Source organism: Ovis aries, chromosome 17, assembly GCF_016772045.2.
Source record: "Ovis aries strain OAR_USU_Benz2616 breed Rambouillet chromosome 17, ARS-UI_Ramb_v3.0, whole genome shotgun sequence".
NCBI classification, from domain to species: domain Eukaryota; kingdom Metazoa; phylum Chordata; class Mammalia; order Artiodactyla; family Bovidae; genus Ovis; species Ovis aries.
The window spans coordinates 51,714,064-51,741,800 of record NC_056070.1 but is presented as its reverse complement, the minus strand read 5'-3'; the positions used below and the strand labels follow the sequence as shown (position 1 = coordinate 51,741,800).

At 45.7% G+C, this 27,737-nt stretch overlaps 1 long non-coding RNA gene across 1 annotated transcript in view; it reads left to right on the top strand.

Annotated features, from left to right (window-relative positions):
- Window positions 1–8,529: 8,529 nt before the first annotated feature.
- Window positions 8,530–27,737, top strand: part of LOC121816938 (uncharacterized) — a 64,083-nt gene continuing 44,875 nt past the window's right edge. Inside the window, exons 1-3 of the long non-coding RNA XR_009597007.1 lie at window positions 8,530–8,635; window positions 9,095–9,230; window positions 10,579–10,751. This is a non-coding gene — a long non-coding RNA (uncharacterized LOC121816938). The remainder of the gene's footprint in view (window positions 8,636–9,094; window positions 9,231–10,578; window positions 10,752–27,737) is intronic.

Sequence of the window (27,737 nt, the reverse complement as noted above, 5' to 3'; positions counted from 1 at the left end):
GCAAATCAATTAGACAAAAATCAACCATCACTGTTAACAAACTTAATCTATCAGCTGTCTCTGAACTTTGTGCCAACAAACAGTCTTGGAGCATTCATAAAAACTTACTATGTTTTATGCCAGAGAGAAAATCTCATCAGATTCCAAAAATGCATAAATCCCGCAGGCCACAATCTGACTGTAAAATATCTTACAAATCAAAGGTGCTGAGGAGGAGACAAAAATCCTATCCACTTGGAAATTTACAAAAAACTAGCAAAACCTCCCCTTCCCCTTCAGGTTGACAGCTAATCAGGAAGTCAGTGCCTGTGCAAACTATTCAGAGATGAATGGCAGTGGCAGTACCATGTAACATATCTCAGTTGTGATGGAAATGAGTAAAAACTTTTATAGCCTTAAATTCATCTATTAGGTAAGAAATGTTAAAAGTAAACAGAGCTGGGGACTTTCCTGGGGGTCCAGTGGCTAAGACATCATGCTCCCCATGCAGGGGGCCCAGGTTTCATCCCTGGGAACTAGATCCCACATGCTGCAGTGAAGATCAAAGATTCGGCATGCTGCAGCTAAGACCTAGCACAGCCAAGTAAATACATACTAAAGAAAAACCATAAACCAAGCCTTCGAACGTAATATGCTTGATCTTTATCAAGACCATTTTTTGTCCTTGTTCCTTTCACCTATCACTGTGCTGAGTCATTTTGAAAAAATAAGGATAACCCATAACATACAGCATTGTTAGGACCCCAAGGAGTTGTTGGGGGGCAGAAGAGGGGCCCCTTGGATCCCGAGGAGCCGCATAGATAAGGTTGCCTAATGAAGTGCAGAATGCATGGTTACGTTTGATTTTCAGATATCTGACCTACTGATGCTAAAACTTACTCATTGTTTATTCATTAATCTGAGATTCACATCTAACCAAGTGCCTTCTATTTTCATTTGCCAACCCTGGCACCCCCCTGCCTGAAGGAAGGAGGGGAAGGGGCTCTAGTTTTCAGGGGAGGGGTGTCATAAGGGAGTGAAGGAAACCCTCGGTGGGGTGAGTGGACAGCCCATTGGGCCGGACCGGAAGCAGGGAGACCTTTCTGGTTTCTGCAGTAAAGAGAGGCTGCACACCCTGGTGACACGCTTCCCAGGCAACGGGGAGAGGGAAGATTCTGGGTTCACAAGAATAGTCCGATCCAGGACTCCTGGGCACCTGGACCCTGGGAAAAGCCTGTGTGGGCCCAAGTACTGAGGCTGGGGCTGTTGGGGGAGAAACCTCTGGTGACGATGGGGGCAGGGATTTGGAGCACAGTGTGGAGGCAGGGATCCAGGTGGGCACATCCTCATGGCCCCCAAGAGAGTCCAAGTGGGGCTGTCTAAAGCATGGACCCCAGGGCAGGGGCTCCTTCTGACCAGATGCCTACAGAGACTGAGCTTGGGATGATATCAAGCCAGACCGGCCCAGTAGAAATTTATTTTTTTAAATGTATATTTAGATATATATGGCTTTGATAGGAAGCCTTTTTAAAGTCTTTATCGAATCTGTTGCAACACTGCTTCTGTTTTGTGTTTTGTTTTTTTTGGCCACGAGCACGTGGGATCTTAGCTTCCCGACCAGGGATGGAGCCCACACCCCCTGCATTGGAAGGCAAAGTCTTAACCACTGCACCACCAGGGAAGTCCCCCAAAGGAAATTTCTGCCCCATGTGAATACACAAAAGTGATATTTACAGAACAGTCATTCTGAGGAAAGGAAAAAAAAAACCGGAGTCCGTGAACTCCAGCCGTCTTGGATCACACATCTAGGGCATTCGCTAGCTGACATTCTCAGGTCTCTTCCTGATTTCCCCTGTGTTCTGATCTCACGTTCGCCAAGGTGCAGACCTGACTCAGACCAAGTGGCGGGGAGACGTGTGAACAACTCTCTTTCCAGCGTTAAGTGTTTTCCATCACAACAAAAGTGCTAATCAATATCCTCGAGAGATCCTTGTACTGCAAGAAGCCTGAGAGAGACTGCCGGCAACCTCAGTGCTCAGTGCAGGGCATCCTCAAAGGCTCGAGAGGCCAGTGTTGTCAGGGACCCCTGCAGGGAAGTGGCTTGTGATCCTCATCAGCTCTGAAGCATCACCTGGGGCCTCTTCTCTCTTCTCTTCTTCACACTCTCAGAGAACGCGTGTTCAAGTTTCCCGGAGTCCTCGGGCCCCTCTGATCACTGCCTCTGAATACTGACACAATTTTAGTGCGATGATAGATGGTGTGTGTGTGTTGTTGTTGTTGTTTAGTTGCTAAGTTGTGTTTGACTCTTTGAGACCCCATGGACTGTAGCCCGCCAGGCTCCTCTGTCCATAGGATTTCCCAGGCAAGAATACTAGAGTGGATTGCCATTTCCTTCTCCAGGGAATCTTCACAGCTCAGGGATTGAACCCTGCATTGGCAGGCAGATTCTTTCCCCACGGAGCCACCTGGGAAGCTCCCAACACAATTTTAGTATGCACACCAGTGGGGTGAAGCAATCACTCAATAACCCCCTTGAGTATGGAACAGAAAAATAGGTACGTTTGCTTTGGAATTAATTCTATTTCATTTGCCTTCATGATTCAGTCTTGAATAATATAATCAAGTTAGCTGACATTACTTAAGCAAGCTTGAGTTATGTGAGTAATTGGGAAAGAGCCAATTATTTGATGGAAAAAAGCCAAGCTGGGATTCTTTTTTTTTTTTTCCTCCTGGGTAAAGAATAGTCGTCTAGAAGTTGCTGACTCATTCATGTTGTTGTAATAGTCGTTCAGTCACTAAGTCGTGTCTGATTCTTCAAGACCCTTGGCCTCCACTATCTCCTGGAGTTTGCTCAAACTCATGTCCTTTGAGTCGGTGACACCATCCAACCACAGTTGAATATTAATCATACACTAAAGAGTTTTATGTTCTCTGGATAGTTTGGGGATTTGTTAAGACCATGAAGTAGCGAGAGATGTTCATATTCCTTTTCTAAAACAAAGAATGCTCTCAGGGAATCTCCCTGGCTGTCCAGTGGCTAAGACTTCACCTTCCAGTGCAGGGGGTGCGGGTTTGATTCCTGTTCTGGGAGCTAAGCTCCCACATGCTTTGCTGCCAAAAAGCCAAAACATAAAACAGTAGCAGTACTGTGAAAGTGAAGTTGCTCAGTCATGTCCGACTCTTTGAGACCCCGTGGACTCTAGCCTACCAGGCTCCTCTGTCTATGGGATTCTCCAGGCAAGAATACTGGAGTGGGTTGCGATTTTCTTCTCCAGAGGATCTTCCCAACCCAGGGGTTGAAGCTGGGTCTCCTGCATTGCAGGCAGATGCTTTACCCTCTGAGCCACCAGGGAAGGCCAGAAATACTATAACAAATTCAATGAGGACTTTAAAAATGGTCCTTGTCAAAAAGAATGTATCCTCATACTGAAGAACAATTTGCTTTATTATTTACTTTTTACTAGAAATAGTGTTGCTATTTTCTTTATTAGAGTTGATAATCCACCTATTATTGAAGTATAATTTTCCTGCAATATTGTGTTCTAGGTGCATAACAGTGATTGATATTTCTTTACATCACAAAATGATCACTAGGCTAAGTCTAGTTACCATCTGTCACCATACACATCTTTTAAAAATATTATTGGCTGTATTTCCCATGTTGTCCATTTCATTCCCCATGACTTATTTATTTTGTAACTGGAAGTTTGTACTCTCAATTGCCCTCACCTATTTCTAGAGTAGATACATTTTAGAACCAAACTAAAGAAAACCACTCAGATCCATTTTATTAGCATGGCAGAGTCAAATGCCAAAGTTATTCTACCTAAGAAAATAAGAGCTGTTGAGCATTGAGAACTTGACCGTTCTATGTCACATGGCTAGAGTGGTCAAAAATGAAGTCCTTGGTTATTTTGGATCAAGCAAGTTAAAAATCAAATCATTTCACTTGGAAAAAATGAAGTGATGTGGCTTTAAATGCATGGATAGCCCCCTCTAGTGGTCAAAGGGGGTGGGTCAGGGCTTTATACAGGTTCTTTGTTATTATCCATCTGGGTTCCCTACCTCCCTGCATGCGTGCATGCTAAGTTGCTTCCATCGCGTATGACTCTTTGGTACCCTATGGACTTGTAGCCCACCAGGCTCTTCTGTCCATGGGTTTCTCCAGGCAAGCATACCGTGCCCTTCTCCATCCCTACCTCCCTGCTGCTGCTGCTACTGCTAAGTCGCTTCAGTCGTGTCCAACTCTGTGTGACCCCATAGACGGCAGCCCACCGGGCTCCCCCGTCCCTGGGATTCTCTAGGCAAGAACACTGGAGTGGGTTGCCATTTCCTTCTCCAGTGCATGAAAGTGAAAAGTGAAAATGAAGTCGCTCCGTCGTGTCCAACTCCTAGCGATCCCATGGGCTGCAGCCTGCCAAGCTCCTCCGTCCATGGGATTTTCCAGGCAAGAGTACTGGAGTGCGGTGCCATTGCCTTTTCCGCCCTACCTCCCTACAACTTTCTAAACTTTTTTTTTTTTTCCCCTCTTGGAGAGGGGGAATGCAAAAGCTTCCATTCTACACCTGTTCTCTGGACTACTTTAAGAATATTTTTGTTGTCTGTAAAGCATCTTTCTGGGTCCACCGACCCCAAATGCTGTGAAAGCAACTACTGTGAAGGTTACAAAGCTTCACAATCCCGAGTTTTTGCCCATTCTCTGTTTAGTTTATTCCTTTCTAATCTAAGTTAAATGTTGCCTCTCATGGCCCTTTGTTTCATATGTTTAAGTTCTTTGTTAATTCTAAGTGTTATTAATTATATCTAGGCTAGTCCTCCAATGATCACTCATTTAAAAGATAAAAAGATATAATTAATCGGGCTTCACTGGTGGTTCAGTGGTAAATAATCTGCCTGCCAGGGCAGGAGACATGGGTTCGATCCCTGGTCCGAGAAAATCCCACATGCCGAGGAGTAAACTAAGCTTGTGCACCACGCTATTAAGCCTGCAACCCAGGGGCTGCAACTACTGAGCCTGTGTGCTATGCCTACTGAAGCCCGAGTACCTAGAGCCTGTGTCCGAAACAAGAGAAGCCACCGCAATGAGGAGCCCTTACTTTGAAGCTGGAGAGTGGCTCTTGCTCTCTGCAACTAGAGAAGACTCGTGCAGCAACAAAGACCCACACAGCCAAAAGTAAATTTTAAAAATTATTTAAAGATGCAATTAATAATGCTAAGAAGACTTTGTGGTCTTGTTTTGTGAGAGGTGCATGCGAAGTCACTTCAGTTGTGTCTGACTCTTTGCCACCCCATGGGCTGTAGCCCACCAGGCTCTTCTGTCCATGGGATTCTCCCGGCAAGAATACTGTAGTGGGTTGTCATACCCTCCTCCAGGGGATCTTCTGGGCCCAGGGATCAAACCCATGTCTCTTACATTTCTTGCATTGGCAGGCAGGTTCTTTTCCACTAGTGCCACCACGGGTAGTATTATGTAAAAAACAGAAGCAGGATGTGATTTCATCGGGCAATGTCTTTGGGATAATAGAAAATGAAAATTAAGAGTCTAGCTTATAAATCATTGAGTTACAAACCATTACTTCACTTGTGCTGTGGCTTGAAAAAGCAGATTTCCTTCTAAGAGCACAGACCATTGCCTGTAAATCATACCACGGATGATAATGTTTTTTAAAAAGACTCTTAACTGCTTGGTGAAGCGTGCCAAGTGTTTCTGATAAGAAAGCCTATTGATGAAGCAATTCTTTTTGGCTCTCCATATCCCAAGCGTGTGTGTCAGCAGATTAACATTATCTTCCCTTTTCATTTTCCTGCGGGACTCATCAATGACCACTATCTGACTAAAGAAAGCTCCGCTAAACATGTAAGAGTGCTCAAAAGATGGTTGAACGGCACAGCAGCCCAGTAGGGCGTATTTTAGCTTAGAGACCATAAAAGCTTATGCGCTTATGGGTGGTTAAAAGATATTCATTCTTTTCTCCCTCTCCAGGCAACAATATGGGGAACTTATAAACCACCTTTATTATTTTTTTATAGCTACCCCTGGCACTTTCAGACCCTCATTAACTCCATCTTCTACTGTATTATATTATATATATATTAAAATATATATACATATTTTAATTTTGGCTGCATTGGGTCTTCATTGCAGTGACCAGATTTAGTTGCTCCACAGCATATGGGACCTTGGTTCCCCAACCAGGAATCAAACCTGCGTCTCCTGCTCTGGAAGGCGGATTCTTAACCACTGGACGACCAGGGAAGTTCTTATAAAGCCACCTTTGTAGTTGATGGTGGGCTGCCGTCAATGGGGTCGCAGAGTCGGACATGACTGAAGTGACTTAGCAGCAGTAGCAGTAGTTAATAGAAGGTGACCTCTCCTTCTTAAGATACTTATCATTGTCATGGTTATAGTAATTCAAAGAGAAAAAGATTTTCTGTCTCCGTGTTATGCACAGGACACTGGAAAGGGTGGTGGGTGACTTGCAAAACTCAGGGGGCAAAGCTAACCAAGAAACCCAGTCTCCTGGAATCACCATTGGATCATACAATCCCACTTCTGGGTACAGACCCCAAAGATTTGCAAGCAGGGACGCCAAGAGATATTTGTCTGCTTGTGTTCATAGAAGCAGCGTGATTCATACTTGCCAAAAGGTGGAAACAACTCAAGTGTCCATTGATGGATGAACAAATAAGCGCCATGGGGTCTATCCACACAATGGGATGGTGCTCAGCCTTAAATAGGAAGGAAATTCACATGCTGCGAATACAGCATGATTGAGTTTGAGGACATTATGCTGAGTATCATACAAATATTGTATGATTCCACTCATACAAGGTACCTAAAGTGGTCAGATTTATAGACAGAAAGTAGACAAGTGGCTGCCAGGGACTGGAGGAGGAGGAATGGGGAGTTAGTGTTTAATGGGGACAAAATTTGTTTTGGGGAAGATGAAAAAGTTGTGGTGACAGATGGTGGGGATGGTTGCATAACATATGAGTATATCTGATGCCGCTGAACCATATACTTAAAAATGGCTAAAATGGGGACGTCCCTGGCTGTCCAGGGACTAAGACTCAATGCTTCCAGTGCAGGGGTGCAAGTACGATCTCTGGTCAGGGAACTAAGATCCCATGTGCCGTGTGGAGAGGGCAAGAAAAAGGAGACTAAAATGATAAATGTTATATATATCTCAACACAATGAAAGCAGAGATCCCAAAAAGGGAATGGCATTTTGGAGAAATATTTAGAATGCAGAGTCAGGAAAAAAAAATTGTTAGTGGAAGCAGATTTTGAAGGACTTTTCCTGGCTTTGATTTTGGTCCCGTATTTCTAGCTGTGTGATTGTGAGTCAGTTGCTTGACCTCTCTGTGCCTCAGATTCCTCGTCTGTAAGACAGGAATAAGATTTGTACCTATGGCAACTGGCTCTTGTAAAGCTGAAAGGAGATGAATACAGAACCTTGCAGAGGGAGCATACAGTAAATACTGGCCATCGTTGCTGTGATTAGAGTTTAACCTGGCCAAGGACTCTCCTCTAATAAATAGCAGCACCTCCTGCAAAAGGCATGTCAGCCAGTCTTCACCATTAGTGTGTACCTGTCACACATCATGTTATTTGTTGGACTGGATTGAAAGCAGAGTGCTACCATCTTTGGAAGGAAATCACTGCAGCTTAAAGATGATCAAAAAATGTATTTAAGAAATTTGAAGGTGTCACGACACTCAATACTGGACTCTTCCTAAGTGAAATCAAAGAATGGATCTATATGATTTTCAAATAAAATAAATGTACGCTTAAAAAAACCCACCACCAACAGGTATCCTGTTTGGCAAACTGGTGCTCTATCAATCAAGGAATTTCCTCCTTCATCTGGATAACCTGCTGCTTGAGGCAGCTCAAGTAGGTGAACTTGAGTGTCTCCCTGAGTGAAAGGCACCTTGCTAAGGCTGAAAACACAGAGGATGATATCAGACACACTCTTTAGTTATTTATTTAGCCTCGCTGGAGAGAAAGGCTTCCAGGGGGACATCCCTGGCAGTCCAGTAGTTAAGTCTTCACCTTCCAATGCAGGAGTTATGGGTTTGATCCCTTGTTGGGGAGCTAAGATTCCCACATGCCTCTCTGCTAAAACAAAACAAAACCAATATTATAACAAATTCGATAAAGACTTTTAAAATGGTCCACATTAAAAAAGTCTTAAAAAAAAGATTTTCAAACAAATCATAACTTAGGGTCATAAAACACTCATGGAAGTCTGATCAAGGCACAGTGTGAGTGTAGAGGTGAGCATGAATAGCCTTATATTCATGATCTAATGAATAGGTCCACAGCTGCAAGAAAGACTTCCTCCAGGAGTCTTTAAAGGGATGTGTAGGAGTTTGACAGGGATGATGAGAAAGCGCACTTTAAGCAGAGGAGACGGTATACCCCAGTGGTTCTCAAAACTCACTGTGCTTCAGAAATCACCTGGAGGGCTCACAAAAAGCCCCACGCCAAATTTCTGATCCAGTGGGTATAGAAGGCACCTGAGAATTTTTGTCTCTATCAAGTTCCCAGGGGATGCTGGTGCTGATGCTGTTGCCCTGGCGACCACACTTCGCAAGCTGCTGAGTGACACGAAGACCTGGAGCATGAGTGACGACATGTGTTTGGGAAACTGTAAGTAAGACCATATTACTGGAACTTGAAACGTCTAAGGGATGTGGTTAGAGAGCTTGGGAGAGGTCTTAAGTTCCAGGGAGGGCTGGGCAAGGGAGATTAACACACAGTTGTATGCTCTAGCTACTGCAGACACACTGTGGTATAGTATTGGGTCCTGGCAACAACTCAGGAAGCAGGGGGCATCACATTCATTTTACAGACGAGGTCATTGAGGAGCACAAGGCTAACTGATTGGAGAGAGAGGTGTAGGAGGCAGAGGACCCTGGACTTGGAGGCTCATGAGATGTGGATGAGCAGTCTCTTGGTCTTGACTCTGGAGGTAGATACAAGGTGATGCCAGCGACCAAGACAAGAAGTGTGGGGAAGGGGCACATTTGCAAATATTCTGCCCAGAATTAATGGGAGCAGGTAAATGTCCTCCTTCCCACACTTACCTGTCCCCTCCCCTTTCACTAGGTTTCCCTGGTGGCTCAGACGGTAAAGCGTCTTGCTTACAATGCAGGAGACCTGGGTCAGGAAGATCCTCTGGAGAAGGCAATGGCAACCCACTCTAGTACTCTTGCCTGGAAAATCCCACGGACAGAGGAGCATGGTAGGCTACAGTCCACGGGGTCACAAAGAGTCAGACACGACTGAGCGACTTCACTTCCCCTTTCATTACGTGCTTTCTGGTTAATTTTGTCTTTTATCTTCTCATTCATTCATTCTCTTTATATTTCCCTTCTTCTTATGCGATGCTCATCACCAGATTACACCTTATTAACAAATTTTCTCCATCCTCATATAGAACTAATTTTTTAAACAAAAAACATAAGGATGCAACTGGACAAGGAGAAAGGGACAGAACTTTTGCTCGATGTTCAAGTCGAAGCACCTTGAGAGAGCATGTCTTCTTTTCATTACGAAAAACTTTAAAGAGGGAAAACAGAATATTGACACCCCTACATCCATTACATGGATGTAACAAATATTAACAGTTTGCAATTTACCTTCATTTCCCTTTCGAGAGCATTTTAACGTGTTTGAGACATTATGACACTTCACCTGTAAATACTTGAATATTTGTCTTTGAAAATAAGGACATTTTACTATGAACCACAGAAGCACCGTCATTCATAAAAGATGAGCAGAATTTATTCAGTCATCTAATGCCCAGCCTCTATTCAAATATCCCCTCAAGATTTTATCATGAATTTTTTTCAAACGTGGAAACAATTTTAGTGACCATCCATATACATATCCAACACCGATATTTTTTGTAATTAACATCTTGCTTTTTGCTTTGTCATGTACCTATCCACCTGTGTGTCCATTTATCCCTCTTAGTTTTTCAATGCATTTCAAAGCAGTGTGCAGATCTCAGCATTCTCCTTCCCCAAAACACTTCAGCATGGGCATCACGGATTGGCGTTCAGTAATTTTGTTGTTGTTGTTTTTCTTGGTGGGGTAAAATTTACCTGTGTAATGACACACCTGTTTTAAGTGTAATATATGATGAGTTAAGACAAATGCATACATTTGCGTAACCCAAATCCCTATCAAGTTACCCATTATCATCACCCCAGAAAGTGCCCCCAGACCCCTTTTGCAAGCCCAACCCCCAACCACAGGCTACCCCGTTCCAATTTTTCCTACCATCACCTCTTCCGGAACTTCATTTAAATAGAAGCATACAGTGTGTTCTGTTGATTGTGAGGTTTCTCTAACGCAGGACAATGTTTAATACTCACCCACATTGTGTGCGGCACAATAACTTCTTTTGCCTTGCCCGTTTTTGGTTGGTGGACAATTGGTCAGTTTCCTTTTTTTCCGTTGCTAATGAATAAAGCTGCAATGAACATTTGTGTACAGGGTTTCTTGCTGTACAAATGACTGCTGGTTTATTTTAAACACAGTCCAATCAAGGACCGCACGTTATATTAGTCTCTTTTCATTTTCAGGGGGATGGATCAAATTCCCTGATGTATCCACAGCTCCTGTTACCTGGTTGGCATGAGGAGAAGCTAAATCCTCTGAGTGAGCTACTGAGTCACCTATGTGTCTACCTTAGCTTTCTGACTGTAATGGTTTCTTGTGCCCCTTGCCTGTGGTCAGGAGGGAAAAAAACCTCCAGGTAAGAGATCTCAGAACTCCGTAATCGAAACTCTTTTCTGTGATGTACTGTCAGCTTGCGGCCACAGGAGGGCGCTTGCTCACTTTGAATGATTTAAATTCATCAGGCCCAGCAACCAGGGCTAAAATGTTCTTCCAGAAAACAAATCTTTTGAGATTTTTCCCTCCGTGTTTTCATATCTGTTGAATTCAATAGTGACGTCTGTTCAGTTGCTCAATGAGTATTTAATGGATACCCACCATGTCTGATCCATTGAGCTGGCACCGTGGGTGGCAAAGAAATGAAACATTTTCCTGGCTGGTGGCTCTCCCACCCGCCGCAGGAAGATAAGGCAGCCACAGAATATCTCAGTGTGAACTTGACGTCAGGAGCGTCAAGCTGAGACACGCAGGCGGGTGTGAGCTGGCACTGGGCTCGTCCCATGCAGTCATGATGTCACGAGTAACGGTGGAGGGCCCAGAAGGTTCTGGAACATTGGACATGTTTAGGAAGGTTGGAAAGGATTGGGTGGCCCAGAGCTAGGAGGTTTGGAAGGCTATTCCGAATGCCACCGGGGAATTGAGTGATGGGTGGTGGTAGATTGGAGAAGGGGGGCGGGGCAATGGGGAAAATTGGGCAGAGGATTGGTTGGTCCAATTGGAGGTGATGGCACCTGTGTTAATGATGACATAGGGAGAATGGCTGAGAATCACCTCCGAATTCTGTAGGCATGAACAAGACCATGGGGAAGAGTAGAGAAAGAAGGTATGTTCTGGCATGCTCTCTTTTTTTTTTTTTTCCAAATTATTTATTTGGCTGTGTTAGGATCTTTTGTTGGGGTGAGAGGGCTTAGTTGCCCCGGACAAGCAGGTTCTGAGTTCCCTGACCAGGATTCGAACTCGCGTTGCCTGCATTGGAAGACAGATTCTTAGCTATTGGACCACCAGGGAAGTCCCAGAGCACTCTTGTTTTGAATATTGGTTTGTAAAATATGGGGTTTTAACATATTGCATTATATTAATAACACTCTTTAATATATGGGTTTTTAATATATTACATTATATTAATAACACTTTTTCACCCAGATGGTTTCAAGCGGTGAGATGTTTTTTGCCCCCCCCCCCTTTTTTTAAGTTACTCTGAGGAGTTCCCTGGCGGTCTAGTGGTGAGGAGCTCCCTGGTGGTGTAGGGGTTTAGGATCTGGAGCTCTCACTGCCATGTTCCAGATCAAGGAACTAAGATCCTGCAAGCCATGCAGTGCAGGCCAAAAGAAAAGTTATTCTGACCCTTGTTCTAATGGTGATACAGAAGGCTTTATTTAGGACGGTAGGTGTCAGGACTCAAGATGCAGGAGAGATCAGGCTCAACTCTGAATACAGCAAAGACAGCTGGGGATTTATAATCAATGGTGGGGTAGATTGGTGGATGGACACTTACCAAGAGGACACACTGAGGGTAGGGAATCTTGCTAAACTGACTTGGCAGGATTCTTGCTGAAGACAGGACAAATGATCAGATATCAAGGGTAGGGGGCCCTTTCTAAAAGGACTTAGTCACAGCTGGACCAGCTGATGGAAGTCAGCACCCAAGGATGAGGCCTGGGGAGAAGAGAGCTCAGAGGAGCCAGACTTGGGTTTGGCTCAAGGAGAGACTTGGTGTCCTGTCTCAGGCATTAATGGATCTCTCATGAATGCAAATTTCAATATGCAAATTGGGAAGTATTTCTAAAGCAGAAAGCCTAAATATATATCATTTAAAGTGGGAGGTATTCGTATTATTTAAATAGGAGCATGATCATGGTGAACTGGAAAAATGCGTGTATCTAAAGCAAGATGAAAGCCGAAATCATTTTCATACAAATATCGAGATTTTTTTTGACATTCTAAGTCAGTAGGAGAAGTCTGTTTGATTTACAAAAGTAAATGAAGCGTCAGATAAAGAAAGGATTTGTGATCTTTTGTTCATACTTTAGAAAAAGATGGTGTTAGTGAGTTAAAATAGATGTATAAAATAAAATGAAAATAGAAAATGCTTTTGGTCCATTGAAATAAGGTGGTGTGTTAGGTCATGACTAGATCCCCTGTCAATAGGCTAATTTGTACACACACACTGATTTGCATAAATATCCATCCTTCCTCCTACACACTTTACTAAGTTTAAGGTACAAAGGTTTCCCTAACAATTTATATTTTTATTTTTTCCCCTCATTCTCCCTTAAACTCCCCTTTTCATCACCAAGGGGCAGCTAGATGCATGGGTTCTGCAGTTGAATGTAGCACCACCATCTCACCCTGTCCATGTGGCTTTAGTTTGCCCGACTATGTAATGGGGTAATAACACTGCAGCCTCTCAGGAGAGGGGCGGGGCTGCCACAGTTCCTGGCTTCCACCCAGGCACGATCCTTGTATCTGGTTGAGGTCTTGGACCCAAGTTTAATGTAAGGTGGAAGCCCAGCCAATTCTCTCTGCTTTGTGAATTAAAAGGGAAAGCACTTTTCCAACTTGCCCGTGGAGTTTGATGCTTCCCTAAACTTCTTGTGTTACGTGGTTAAGGTTGAGTTAGCAACTTGCACTTGATCCAAGAAACTTCAGTAGACCCTGTTTAATTCTTTTTTTTTTTTTATGGAATCATCCAGCTTTAAAACTCCATTTCTCTCTTATATATAAGTTTCTGTCCATGGGATTTCCCAGGCAAGAATACTGGAGTGGGTTGCCATGCCCACCTCTAGGAGATCTTCCCGACTTGGGGATCAAACCCATGTCCCTTGCATCTCCTGTGTTGCACATGGATTTTTTACCACTAGCCACCAGGGAAGCCCCATATATAAGCCCACGGATATTAAAAATAGAGCAAGGTGTATACACCTAGGATACAAGTTCCTTCTTCAACACAGCACTTGCAGAGATCAGATGAACTCACGAAGAGGCTGGGAACTCGGCCCCAGAGCCCAGAGTCGGAAGTGATCAGTTATGGTTTGTTTCTCTGCTATGCCCACTGAACCTGAGGGAGCTGGCCCCAGGTGGGTGTGCAGTAGGGCAGAATGACCTACCCTCTGGAAAGTATCCTCACCTGTGGACTGGTTTATCAGGGGGATTGAAACTCTGAGAGAATGAAAAAGGAAAATGGATGAAACCAACCAGATTTTGTTTGCTCCTGGTCGGGCAGGAAAAAGAAATAATAACCAAAAGTTTGTACTGGTTTTAAAAAATTTTTTTCAAAGAATTTTTTTGATATGGACCATTTTTTGAGGCTCTTTGATTTTTAAAGCTTTTTAATTCTGTGTTGGCGTATAGCTGATTAACAATGTTATGATAGTTTCAGATGGACAACAAGGGCACTCAGCCATAGATGCACATGTGGACCGTTTTTAAAGTCTTTATTGAATTTGTTACACTATTGCTTCTGTTTTATGTTTTGGTTTTCTGGCCATGAGGCAGGTGGGATCTTAGCTCCCCAAGCAGGGATCGAACCCACACCCCCTGCATTGGAAGGTGAAATGCCACTGGACCACCAGGGAAGTCCCAAAAGCTTGCATCATCTTACCTGGGCGGGCAGTCCTCTGACACTGGCTGTGGGTCTCACCTTCAGGGTTCAAGGTCCCAAGCAGGGGTATCTGTATTAGTGTCTGCTGTATTTCTAATAAGTCACACTCACAGGTTCACAGTGGACATGAGTTTAGGGGGGCACTGTTCACCCCAGCACATTACCCAGGTGGTCATACCATGGCCACGTGCCTGCACCTGCGTTACCAGGGAGCAGGAATATAGGTGCCTCTACATTTGTTAACACAAGTGAGCTGCCTCGAAGCAAGACCCACATGATGGGGGTTCCCTCCAAAAAGAGGGATGTCTGGAAGCTTGACAGTCAAAAAGGGGAGGCTTTTCCCAACCATATGACCTGATGGCAGTAATGAGCACAGCGGCTCCATCAGCATAAACCTGAAGTTGGCACCATCGCTCATTCTTGTCTTCTGCTTCTACTTCCGTTATCTCCTCTCTCTCTCTCTCTAGATTATTTATTGGCTTCACTGGGGTCTTCACTGAGAAGCATGAGGGCTTTCTCTAGTTGCATCAAGCAGGGGGGCTGCTCTTCCTTGCCGTGTGTGGGCCTCTCATTGTGGTGGTTCTCTTGTGGACAGCTGGCTCTAGGGCATGGGCTCAGCAGCTGTGGGGCATGGGCTCAGCAGCTGTGGGGCATGGGCTCAGCAGCTGTGGGGCATGGACTTAGTTACTCTGAAGTATGTGGGATCTTCCTGGAGCAGGGATCGAACCTGTGTCCCTCGAATTGCAAGGTGGATTCTTAACCACTGGACCATCAGGGAAGCCCTTGTTATCTTTTCAATCATCAGTGAATACAGAGTGAATGTACAATTGATGGATTCCAACTGAATTGGGTCTTTCCCTATTTTCGGGCACTCAAGGCAACCCAGATGAGTCTCACTTCTCTGGTGGGGACTCTACATTTGTCTGATGGATATGTTCTATCTTTTCCCTCATCGGGGGCCAAGAACACTGCTCACAGAAACACTGATCTCCATGATGATGAACTCAGGAGACAGCCCTGAGTATCAGCTTGCAGGCATTTCTTCATTCCGGGCCCATAAATTGGCAGGGGTTTCCCAAGTCCCTGAGTGTGACTGCTGGATCTGCCAAGATATCAGTTCCCTTTCCTTAGCACATCCTAAATTCTCAAAGAGCTGAGACTATCTAAGTCAAGGACAAGCCAGGACTGCCCTCTGCCTGCCTCACTGACCTCTGCCCCACACACTGTGCCGCTGTTCAGAGGAGTAACACTTGTAGGACTTTCCTGGTGGTCCAGGAGTCAAAAGTCCACCTTGCACTCCGAAGGACGCTGGCTTGGTCCCTGGTCCAGGAAGACCCCACATGCCTCGGGATGTGGGATCTGAGTTCCCTGACTGGAACTAAGCCAATGTGCCCAGACCACTGGGCTCACACGGGCCCTAGGGCCTGTGCTCCGCAGCAAGAGAAGCCACTGCAATGCGAGGCATCGCAACGAGAGAAAGCCCATGCACAGCAACCAGGGCCCAGCACACCCCCCAAAATAAAAGAAGTAAATCAGTAAATCTTAGCAAACCATAAAGTAAAAAAGGAAGAGGAATACCTGCAGCCCCCTCTACCCTGAGCAGTAATCATGGCAGGTGCTCACCCGCTGCAGCACCGCTGTGCATCACGAACAAGGTCCCTGACACGAAGAGTGAAAAGCCTCTTGAAAAACCAGCACCCCAGTCAACTTCTCTCCAAACTCGTAGCCAGGCTCCCAAGGGATCCAGGAGGCAGCCCAGATACCTCATTGAGAGGTCACCCCCAACTTCATCATTCTGCCACTGGCCACTGTCATCTTGATATGCCACAGGCATGAGGGCCAACTTAAAGGCTTCATCTTCCAGTGGATGTGCGTTTTGTTCTTTGCATCATTAGGCTGAAGAATGCGATAAGACAGAAAGATAAGATGCTTCCATATATTGCATTACTGGAGGCCAGGGTTTCTTGGCCTCAGCGCTATTGACATTTGGGACGCGTCATTCTTTGCTGTGGGGCCTTGGTCCCTGCAGGATGTTGAGTGACATCCCTGACCTCCACCCACTAGAGGCCCAAAGCATCCTCCCAGTTGTGACAATCAAAAAGGTCTCCAGACACTGCCGTACTTCCCCTGCAGGGAGGAGGGCGGGCAGAATGTCCCTGGTTGAGAACTGCTGCTCTGGGCTGTGATTAGGATTCAGTCCTAAAAATAGGAGAGGACAGAGTATACGTGTGCATCCAGCATTTGGAAAACTTCAGTGCTTATTTGCACAAGTCATGATTTCTCTCCGTCTCTGCTCCCAGCTCCTTATCAAGGGACAAGAGAGGCTGATCAAATCCATGACCAAGTTGCTGTGGATGACAGCCCTGCCCAGAAACAAAGGAACCAGATGTTCTAAAGCACAAGAGAAGAAGAAGAAGAAGGAAAAAAAAAAAGAGCAGCTCTCCATGTTATTTAATTCATATTTTTATTGGAGATGCCTCAGCTCCTCCATGAAACTTAAGTATTAGGGGAAGAGCAGAATTAATTCAAGCAACATTTGAAGGCAGGTTCTGCTGCAGGTTCTTTGAAAAGATGAATGAACAAAGGGAGACAAAAATCTGCTCTTGGAGGGGCTTGTCCCCCAGCCATGATGAGCACGGTGTTATGTCTGATATTATAAAATTACTATTCAGCTCTCCTTCCAAGCTCTTACATCCGCCTTCTCTTTTATCTCCTTTCCTTGGCTGCACATTCTAAGTTTGCAAAGAGCAGAGAGCACGTAAGGAGAACACAGCTTTGTGCCTGTCAAACACCTGGGGAGTGCCCTGGCGGCTTCTTGGTCCTGGGAGCATCCACTGCTGATGAGTAGGGGGCACTGTGCTTCTCTGTAACCACCGGAACCGGAAGTTGTGTCTGGGCTTCACTTGGAGGCTGAATGCGTGACCTTTCCCATGCCCTCCTGGAATGGATCTTGCATTGGGGATTTTTTTCAACACATGAGCAAAGGAAAAAATCATGGAGGCAGATTAGAGATTGTTTTGCCAAGTATCAGTTTCTCCACTTTTCGGATCTGAAGGATCTTGTCTCCCGGTGACTCCTTTACTCCAGGGCTCACAGAAGGACAAGATCAGCATGTAGTGAAGTTTGGCACAGACTTTGTGAGTTTATGTCATAAAAAGCAAAGTGATGGGGTTTCAATGCTGTAGCTCTAATTTTTTTTAATTAATTAATTTATTGTTGGTTGCGCTGGGTCTTTGTTGCCGGACACGGGCTTTTCGGTGAGCCAGGGATACTCTCTGGTTGCAGTGCGAGGTGAGGGCTTCTCACTGCGGTGGCTTCTCTTGCTGCGGAGCACAGCTCCAGGTGCAAGGGCTTCAGCGATCATGGTGCCCGCGCTCAGTAGTTGTGACTTGTGGACTCTGGAGCACAGGTTCAGTAGTTTGCGGTACACGCGGCGGCAGGTGGGGTTTTCCCTCATCAGGTACCAAACCCATGTCCCCTGCATTGGCAGGCAGATTTTTAACCACTGGACCAACAGGGAAGTCCATAGATCCCATTTTAACAAGCAAATGCAAAGAAAAGATAAGCCCCCCTTCTGGACTGTGTCCCTTTTCCTGCCCCTGAAGCTCATGGGGTGTGAGAAATAATCAGCAGCTGGACACCAGTCAGGAGGAGGGAGAGGGCTGTGTGCACAGGGCTGTCTGTTTCCTAGGGTGTCACACATGCACACGCACGCCTGCATGGCCACTGTGGCAGTGCATGCTCAGATCTCCCTCCAAGAAAGATCTTGTTCCGCTGTAGGAGCTGTGATCAGACACACTCCAGCATCTAGTCTCCATCTCTGCTTTTCAGCAGAGGCAGCCCCCAGGCAGTGCCCGAGCATGGCAGGGGCACAGGGCGGGCCATTTCTGCCCCACATGGGATCCTTCACATGGGCAGTCTTTGCTGTGGAGCTCAGGGCTGGGGGTTGGCTGAGACCCTCAGATCTGCCTGCCCCAGTCCTGCTTCCTCTCCTCTTTGTCTCAGGCGTCACCCCCAGTGAAGCTCTTATCCTCCTAACTCAGTGTCTACTTCCCAGAGGACCCGCTGCAGTGCTCATGTTGTTGCAGGAAGTGGGGACCCCTTCCAGGGCCTGAGAGTGGGCTGTTGTCTAACACTCAGAAATGAACTGTCCGAAGAGACACACGTGCTGACAAAGCAAGAGACTTTATTGGGAAGGGGCGCCCAGGCGGCGAGTAGGAGGGTGGGGGAACCCAGGAGAACTGCTCTGCAATGTGGCTCTTGGTCTTGGGTTTTATAGTGATGGTGATATTTTCTGGGCTGTCTCTGGCCAATCACTCTGACTCAGGGTCCTTCATGGTGGCCACACATTGCTCAGCCAAGATGGATTCCAACTAGAAGGGTTCTGGGAGGACATGTGGGCTGGCGTCTCCTCTCTCCTTTTGACCTTCCTCGAATTCTAGACAGTGGTAGCTAATTAGTTCCTCATTCCTTACCAGGACCTCCTGTTGCAAGACAACTCATGCAAGTGGCTACTGTCTTGTCTGGCCAGGGAAGGTTTCCCCTAACAATGTGGTTCCCTCCTAGGAACATGTGATTAACAGTACTTGGACCTCTTGTTGGAGAGGGTGCTGTCCAATGGTTTTGAGGGGAGGGAAGGCATTGAAGGGCTTCCCTGGTAGCTCAGAGGGTAAAGAATCTGCCTGCAGTGTGGGAGACGCAGGTTTGATCCCTGGGTCAGGAAGATCCCCTGGAGAAAGGAATGGCTACCCACTCCAGTATTATTGCCTAGAGAATTACATGGACTGAAGGGCTTGGTGGGCTGCAGTCCATGGGGTTGCAAAGGGTCGGACACAACTGAGCAGCTAACACAGTCACAGTCAGGGGGTTGAGACCAATCCCTGGCTCAGAAGGGACCTCGCTTACTCACCTCCATGTACCAGGAAGAGAGGGAGGCGATGTATTCACTCCTTTCCGGATGAAAAATCAGAGCAAGGAGTTTTCGCTAGCTTGGCATTTTACAGCCCAAGAGGCAGTGAGCTCGCCTCCATATCCATGCTTGGGGAATTTAGTGAGCACAAGAGTAGGCTGGCATGTTTCCAAAATGGAATTTATTTATTTATTTTTTTGGTAGATTAGGATCCCCAGAACCTCAGGAGGCAGAGGGGAAAGCCTTTCTTTGTCTGTTTTATTTCCCACTAGTGGCTCCCCCTTTTTGGAGCTGCTGTGAGAATGTAAAAAGCTACTGCAAAGACTCTGTGCTTTTGCAAAAATGTCTGTCCGAAGTGCCAGCTGCCTTGGAAAAAGCCCCTGAATTGCTCTTCCTTAAAAAAAATCTCTGCTCTTCATCTGTCTAAGAGGTTGATATGAGGCCAGTTAAAGGGGCAGTCACACCAGACTTCCAGTCTCTTCTTTCTCAAATTTTTCGAGTAATGCAGGAATGCAGCCCCTTCATGCTATTTGTGAACCTCTCAGGCTTTACGAGCCCTTGACCTCATCTCCTTTCATCCATGTCAGTGACTGGCCTCCTCTGAAGAACCAGAAGGTTTAGTGAAGTATCATTGCCTGACCCTGGGATGCCAGAGTCACCCAGAAAACTGGGGGAAAACTGTCCCTAGGGTTAGTCGCACTGACCCCTAACACCATATTGTCACCTAAGACATCCCCCTGTACCTCCCCCATCCAATTCACCTTCCTAACAGCCATCCTTCTTCCTTCCCTGCTATCCCCAAATCCTGATTTTGTTTTGGTGGCTAGTATCTAGGAGATAAGATGAACCATGACTGAGATAAGTCAGTAAGTCCATGCTGTTCCCTTTGACAGTGATTGGTCACTGGGGTGGGTGTGTGACCCAGCGCTTAGCCAGTGAGACATAAGGAAAATTCTGATGGGAGCTCTAGGGAACGGTTTCCCTTCAGGACACGAGGGGAGAACAGCATCGTTCTCCTAACTTCAGCTTCCTCTGAAGCTCAAATGCATCCCCAGACGAGGCTGAGCCATGTGAAGCTGCTGATTCGACCTGAAAGGAAACGACAGCTTTGTGCAGTCTGCTTTCATTGTCATTTTAGTGGCTGAGTTGTGTTCGGCTGTTTGTGACCCCATGGACTGTAGCCCACCAGGCTCCTTTGTCCATGGGATTTTCCAGGCAAGAATACTGGATCGGGTAACCATTTCCTTCTCTAGGGGATCTTCCAGACCCAGGGATTGATTCAGCATCTCCTGCGCTGGCAGATTCTTTACCACTGAGTCCCTAGGGAAGCCCCGAGCCCCAGTTACAGATTGGAGATTCTGGTGATTCCCCTCCTTGGGTTCGGTTAATTTGTTACAGCAACTAGCAGAACTCAGAAACATTTTAGCTTCTAGATTACCAGTTTATTGCAAAGGACAGAATTCAGGAACAGTCACGCGGAAGAGATTGCATGCAGCAAGGGCTGGGGGTAGGGCAGGGCCCTTGCCCACTCTGGGGCATGCCACTCTCCTGGCGTCTCCACGTGTTCACCACCCTGGGAGCTCTCAGAACCCTGAACTCTGTCCTTTTGGGTTTCTTTGGAGGCTTTGCTATGTAGGCATGATGGATTAAACTACCGGCTGCTGGTGACTGATTCAACTTGTGGCCCCTCTTTCTCTCAGGATGGATGTGGGAGGTGGGTAGGACCGAAAGTTCCAGCCCTCCAATCACGTGCTTGGTTCCCCTGGCAACCAGCCGCCACCCTCAGGTGCTTTCCAAAAAGTCACCTTCTTAACATAACAAAAGACACCTTCCTGGCTCTCAACAGTTTAGGAAATTCCACGGGTTTTAGGAGCTCTGTGCCAAGAATGGGGCTGGAGACCAAGTTTGCTTGTGTGGAAAGCTGAATCCCAGTCCTGCACTAACATGATGGACAGACTTTGGCAAATTATTTCACCTCCCATGGATTCTGTTTTTTTTTTCCAAGTGAAAAAAATATTTGCCCTCCGTAAGGCAAGTGCAGAGAAAAAGAGAGCAAGCCAGGCAGTCAGGCAAGGAAAGGGAAATTTATTAGAGGGAAAAGAGAGGGTGACTGGCTCTTAACGAGAACCAGCATCCTCCCTTTCTGATGGAGTCCTTCTTATACTCCACCAATGAAAAATTCTCTGAGGGGATGGTTGCATATCCAGAGGTCTGGAATCTGGTGGTCTCGCAGCTTTGAGAAGATAGGCACCAGTGAGAAAACAGCATGCCATTTGGGCAATTTGGTCAGTCTCACTGGTCACTGTGATTTTATTCTTTGTTTGTGAGGTCGACATAATGAGCCATCTTATCAGTGAGACCCCATGTGGACTCTATCACCCTCCCTTATTGGTGGAGTGGGAGGAGATGAGATGTGCAAACAGTCTGAAAAGGGCATCGTGAAATGCATGTGAGGGGCCCTCAAGTGTCATTTCCCAATATCCGGAGCCCAGAAGGCACCTCACTGCTCCAGCGGTGCCCTTGGTCATGTAAATATTGCCTCAAGCTTAGGGAACAACCTCCACACTCAGAAGTCTGTCTCTCAGGGGCTCTGGTTGGGAGACTTCTCATGAATTAGATTCTGCAGTCCTGTGTTTTAGCTGAAAATCCTTAATGGAAGGTCTGAAATATAAGAGGAGAGGAATTACAAACTATTGATTAGTCTCCTCCCAGCTTGAAAAGCCGATGTCTCTGCAACTGTAGAAGCCAGGATGGAAACAAGTCTTTGCCTTAAAGGAGAGTCCAGGGAGAGCTTAAGGGTGAGAGAGTAGAAGTAAGCAAAAAAAGCCTTCTCTCAGGAAAACAAAGGCAGGTGTCAACTACAGATTGGCGCTTGCCACCCACCTCTACAAGGGTTAAATCGTGTGCTGCTGCAGCTGCTGACCTCCAAAGCTCCCTGAAGGAGTTCAGGGTGGAGAGCAGAAATGAAGCACTCTGTGCTCTGGGAAAACTGGCTGGACAGGTCTTCAGATAGATACTTTCAGGAGGCGATCTTACCAGCCCAATTCTCGTTATCTCCTCCTATCTAGAAAAGCACTAAAATTCTTCATAGTGATGACTGCTCCTTGTGACTAGCAGAAACCTTCTGAAAAAAATACATGCTTGATTGCATGTATTCCCCCTTCACCAAAGTCACATATATGCTGACCTCCCCCTCGCCCCTGCCACTTTGGAGCAGTTTCTCAGAGTTATCTGAGGTGCTGTCTCCTTGGGCTGCAGTCCTCATTTTGCCCCCAGTAAAACTTAACTCGAGACTCTCATGCTGTGCAATTTGTTAAAGTTGACACAGGCTACAGAGGAAGGAGAGAAGGTGGGACACCCCCCTCCTACCCTGAACAAGGAAATTCAATGGAACACGTTCCCCACGTTGCATCCGCTAAGAAACTGGATCTGTTCCAGATGCCTCTCTTCCCCTCCTCCCTTTGTACATATTTCCTGTGCAGACAGCTTCAGGAGGCATTTCCTGGGAAGGTTATTTCTTCAAAGCCACCCTGCCTCCCTCTCTCTCCCTCCCTCCCTGTCTCAGCTAGAATAGGAGACTGGTGACATTGCTACAGAGCGCATCAGCAAGGGGGCAGCCAAGTCCAACACATACGACACGAGGACCCCGTCCATCCTCAAGCTGGCAGGACAACCACGCTAGCCACTTCCTTTGAAGTGTCCCTCTCTCTCTCTCTTTTTTCTATGATCAAGATGTTTCCTGTAATACACAGGCCTATTTTTAAATCCACTTTCCACTGGCTGGGAGTAAAGAGTGGAAAAATACAATGAATTGTGGAAAGAAGTGGGACATAAGTCTGTGTCAACGATGGGCTTTCAGAGGCACACGGAAACCTCCCCTTGACAAGCTATCATGATTATTTTTAGAATTAGAATGGGTCTCAGGGTTCTCAGGTGGCTCAGCAGGAAAGAATCTGCCTGCCAATGCAGAAGATGCAGGTTCGATCCCTGGCTTGGGAAGATCCCCTGGAGAAGGAGGTGGCAACTCACTCCAGTATTCTTGCTTGGAGAATTCCACAGAGGAGCCTAGCGGGCTGCAGTCCGTGGGGTCACAAAGAGTTGGACACAACTGAGCGATTGAGCGCGTGCACGCGTGCCATCAAGTAGTTGCATCCCATTAGGCAGGAGCCGATAGCCCACAAATAAAGGAAAGTTAAGCCTGTCACATTCACCAGGAAAGTGCACACCAAGTGTAAAGAAGGAGCAGTGACACTGTGCAGGGCGGTCAGGAAGTGCTTCATGGAATTGATTCAGGAATGGCACTTAGCACTCCTGCATGTATTTCTTTGGCCAAAACAGCAACTCATGTGACCAGGGCTATTATCCATGGGGCAAGAAAGTACAATTCTCCCTCAGGGAGGGACAACAGACATTTTGGGACAATAATATAGTTTGCCACCATTGGTAGGTAGAGAGTACTGATTGTGTGGTTGGAATTGAACCTGCTGTTGTGAGGACCAGCTGATTTCCTTAAGGGGCGCTTGGGGATGTCCTGAGCAAAAACTTTCTTACTTCTTCACCAGGAGAAAAATCAGTTATTTACCAGATAAGCAATGGGCAGACCTAGAGAGTAACAGTGGGAACAAGAAGACATGAAGGGATAGAAAAGATGTTGGAACTGAGCGGGACCCTGTGGGGCCTTCCTGAGGACAGACACTTCTCCATATCCCCCTGCCCCTCCCCCCAACCCACTCACCTCTTGTTTGTAGAGGAGCTTTAGCCTCCTTGGCTTTCTCCAAGTTTCAAAGAGTAGATTTAATCAGAGAAGTGAGAAATTGCAGAAACAAAGGAAAGCAGTGAAACACGACAAAATAATAATAGTTTAGTCATGAAACAAAGTCAAGGACCCCTAGTTCCTCCTCAAAGGCCATATCCTTGAGCTGTTTTGGAGAAACTGAAGCCCCAGAAGGTGGAGGAAGTTAAGTGCATGCTGACCACCAGCACGTCTCCCCAGATGGGTTGAAACCAGAAGGTTGATGACTGAGATTCCTGAATCATCACCCTGTTACCCCAACACCAAGGAGCCTGGTGAACTACAGTCCATGGGGTCACAAAGAGTTGGACACGATTGGGCACTTGCTTCTTCTTGGTATCCACAGGGGATTGGTTCCAGGACCTCCCATGGATACCCAATCCATAGATGCTCAAGTCCCTTATATAAAATGGCATAATTTTTGCACATAACCTGTGCACAATCTTCCATATACTTTAAATCATCTCTAGATTACTTATCATGCCTGCTACAAAGTAAATGCTATGTAAGTAGTTGCTGCTACTGCTAAGTTGCTTCAGTAGTGTCCGACTCTGTGTGACCCCATAGACGGCAGCCCACCAAGCTCCCCCGTCCCTGGGATTCTCCAGGCAAGAACACTGGAGTGGGTTGCCATGCTGGCATGTGGCAAACTCGAGTTTGACTTTTTGGAACTTTGTGGATTAAAAAATTATATTTTTTCCTCTGTGTGGTTGGTTGAATTCATGGGTGCAGAGTCCACAGATACAGATGACCAACTGTAATAGCGAATGAGCAACTGAACAAATTTTCAGCCTTGGCAATAACAAGAGATGCAAATGAACAGCACGAGACCACGTGTTTTAATTTATTGAATGAACAAAGATTGAAAACAGGCAAACGTGAGAGACTGTGGCGGAAAGGACTGCCCGGGGTTTCTATGTTAGCATGGTCTGCAGGGAATTTGGCAGCAGGGATGCAAAGCCTCTTTGACCCAGTAATTCACTTTTAGGAACCTGTCTGGTGGGTTTCAGACAGTTTTCAGCTACTTATTCTCAGAAAATAATCAGAGCTGTGGGCAAAAACTTGAGCACGAAGAGGGTTTTATGACAGTCGTCATAGTGTCAAAAAATTGGGAAACAGATAAAACATCTAACGCTTGGGATTTGATTAAACACATGGAGTTCCAACCAAGAATAGAACAATATGTGACCCAAGAAAAAAGATCTCCTGGGGGCTGCTTGTGAGGGGCCAGGAGCGTGGAATGGTACCACCTGCATAGGTCCAAGACACAAAAGGTAGTAATTTCCCGCCATCCCAGGACAGCACAAAACCTTCCCTTTCCTGTCCCCAGCCCTCCAATCTTTTCCAGAGGCAACTGACACCTCCATGTTCTTACAATCCTTCCAGAGAAATTTTGTGCAGGACTGTTAGTTGGAAAGGACGTCCGTCTGGATAAAGAGACATGATAACCTGGTTAGAGAAGATCCGAGGATGTTCTCAGGCTGAGGAAAGAAACCTGCAGGTCAGGAGAGAATGCAAAGAAAAGAGAGGAATTCTGTGTGGTACCCACAGGAGAAAGGAGAGAACTGAGGGGTGGTGTTGCCTACACATAGTCGAGGAGGGGCGGAGGAGGGGAGGGGCGGAGGAGGGGAGGGGCGGGGGAGGGGAGGGGCGGGGGAGGGGAGGGGCGGGGGAGGGGAGGGGCGGGGGAGGGGAGGGGCGGAGGAGGGGAGGGAGGCCAACAGGAGGCGACCCGTGGTTCAACAAGTGAGCGGTTGGACACACGGTAACAAAAAGGAGTAAACACTAGTATTCCGTTGTAAATGTACACCACACCTTCTTTGCTCATACATCTGTCTGTGGACACTTAGCTTGCTTCCACGTCTTGGCTGTTGTAAATAGTGCTGCTGTGAACACTAGGGTGCACGCATCGTTTTGAATTAGAGTTTTCATCTTTCCCAGATTGCTGGATCATATGGTAATTCTGTTTTTAGTTTTTTAAAGGCAAGTTCATGAAATATTGCCATTTGTAGCAACATGGATGGACCTAGACGTTATCATACTAAGTGGAGTAAGTCAGACAAAGACAAATACCATATGTTATCACTTATATGTGGAATCTAAAAAAATTGTATATTGCACAATCATTGTATGCATGAAGCCTCATTTTATATGCTCCATCAAAATCGTGGATCGTCTTTTCTCTGTATCTTAGTATCTTCATTCTAACAGAGGCTTAATTCCATGACTTCCTCTCCATCCCATTCTCCTGTGTAATTTTATCTGACCTGTATCTCATCTTCTTAAGATCAACATTATCAAATATTTTATCTGATAAACTGATGCATGATAAGACAAATGTTTCAAGTGAAAGCTTGAATCAAAGCTTTGATACACATCTGAATCAAAATACTTCATTATGACAACTCTTGAATAAAATAACCTTAATATTAATGATGCAAATGGACTTATTTACAAAATAGAAACAGACTCACAGACATAGAAAACAAACTTCATGGTCACCAAAGGGGAAAGAGGAGGCTAAATTAGGAGTTTGAGGTTAGTATATACAAACTACTATAAATAAAATATTAGTATATAAACAACAAGGACCCACTGTGTAGCAGAGAGAACTAGAGTCAATATCTTGTAATAACCTATAATGGAAAAGAATCAGAAAAAAGAATATATCTGTCTATCTATTTATCTATCAGAATTGCTTTGCTGTTCCCCTGAAACTAACACAACATTGTAAATCAAATATACTTCAATTTAAAAAATTTTTTTAATAAAATAAAGTAGCAAATACTGGTGTCTGAAACATCCTGGATGAACCTCCAGAGAACTGCACTTTGTGGGGAAAAAAAAAACAGTCCCCAAGGTTTATATACTGTATGGTTCTGTTTGTATGATGCGATGGAAGTGGAAGGAATACAGAATTTAGGAAAGGGACCAGTGGTTGCCAAGGGTTAAGGAGGGTTAGGATGGAAAGGAAGAGAGGATGGTTATAAAAGGGCAACGCGGTGCAGCGTCCTGGTGATGGCAGATTCTATGTCTCAACTGTATCAGTGTCAGTCTCATAGTTGTGACATGATTTTGTAGGGAATTACCACAGGAGAAATCAGGTTAAGGGTACTAGGAAATCTCTGCCTTATTTCTTCTGTGTGCAGATCTACAATTATCCAATTATCTCAAAATAGAAATGTTTAGTTTAAACATTTACATGTCAAAACGAATGCCAGTTCTTATGCCAGTTTTAAAGTTGGAAGTGCATTTATTCATTTATTTTTCATCATGAGGCTGTCTCCTCTCCTTGGTTGATGTTTTCCAAAGGCCTGGATTTTTTTTATCCTTCAACAGCCGTGGCCCTGGAGAGAAGTATGTCTGTTATTTTCTTCCATCTACAGCAATACAGGAGCCCCGACCGTCTTGAGGAAAGACAAATAGCTCAAAATAAATGAACTCCTGCTCAGAGAGAGACTCTTCTCCCCCTACCCACCCTCATCCCCGCATCATTCATCTTGGGTTTTTTTTTAGGATATTTTTGATGTGGACCATTTTTATCTTTAAAGTCTATTGAATTTGTTACAGTATTGCTTCTGTTGTTTATGTTCTGTTTGTTTTGTTGTGTTTTTTTTGCCTTGGGGCATGGGGATCTTAGCTCCCCAACCAGGGATTGAACCCACACCCCCTGCATCAGAAGGTGAAGTCTTAACCAATAGACCACCAGGGAAGTCCCTCATCTGTTATTTTTAGACATGGATGTTGAAATGATGTAGCAGAA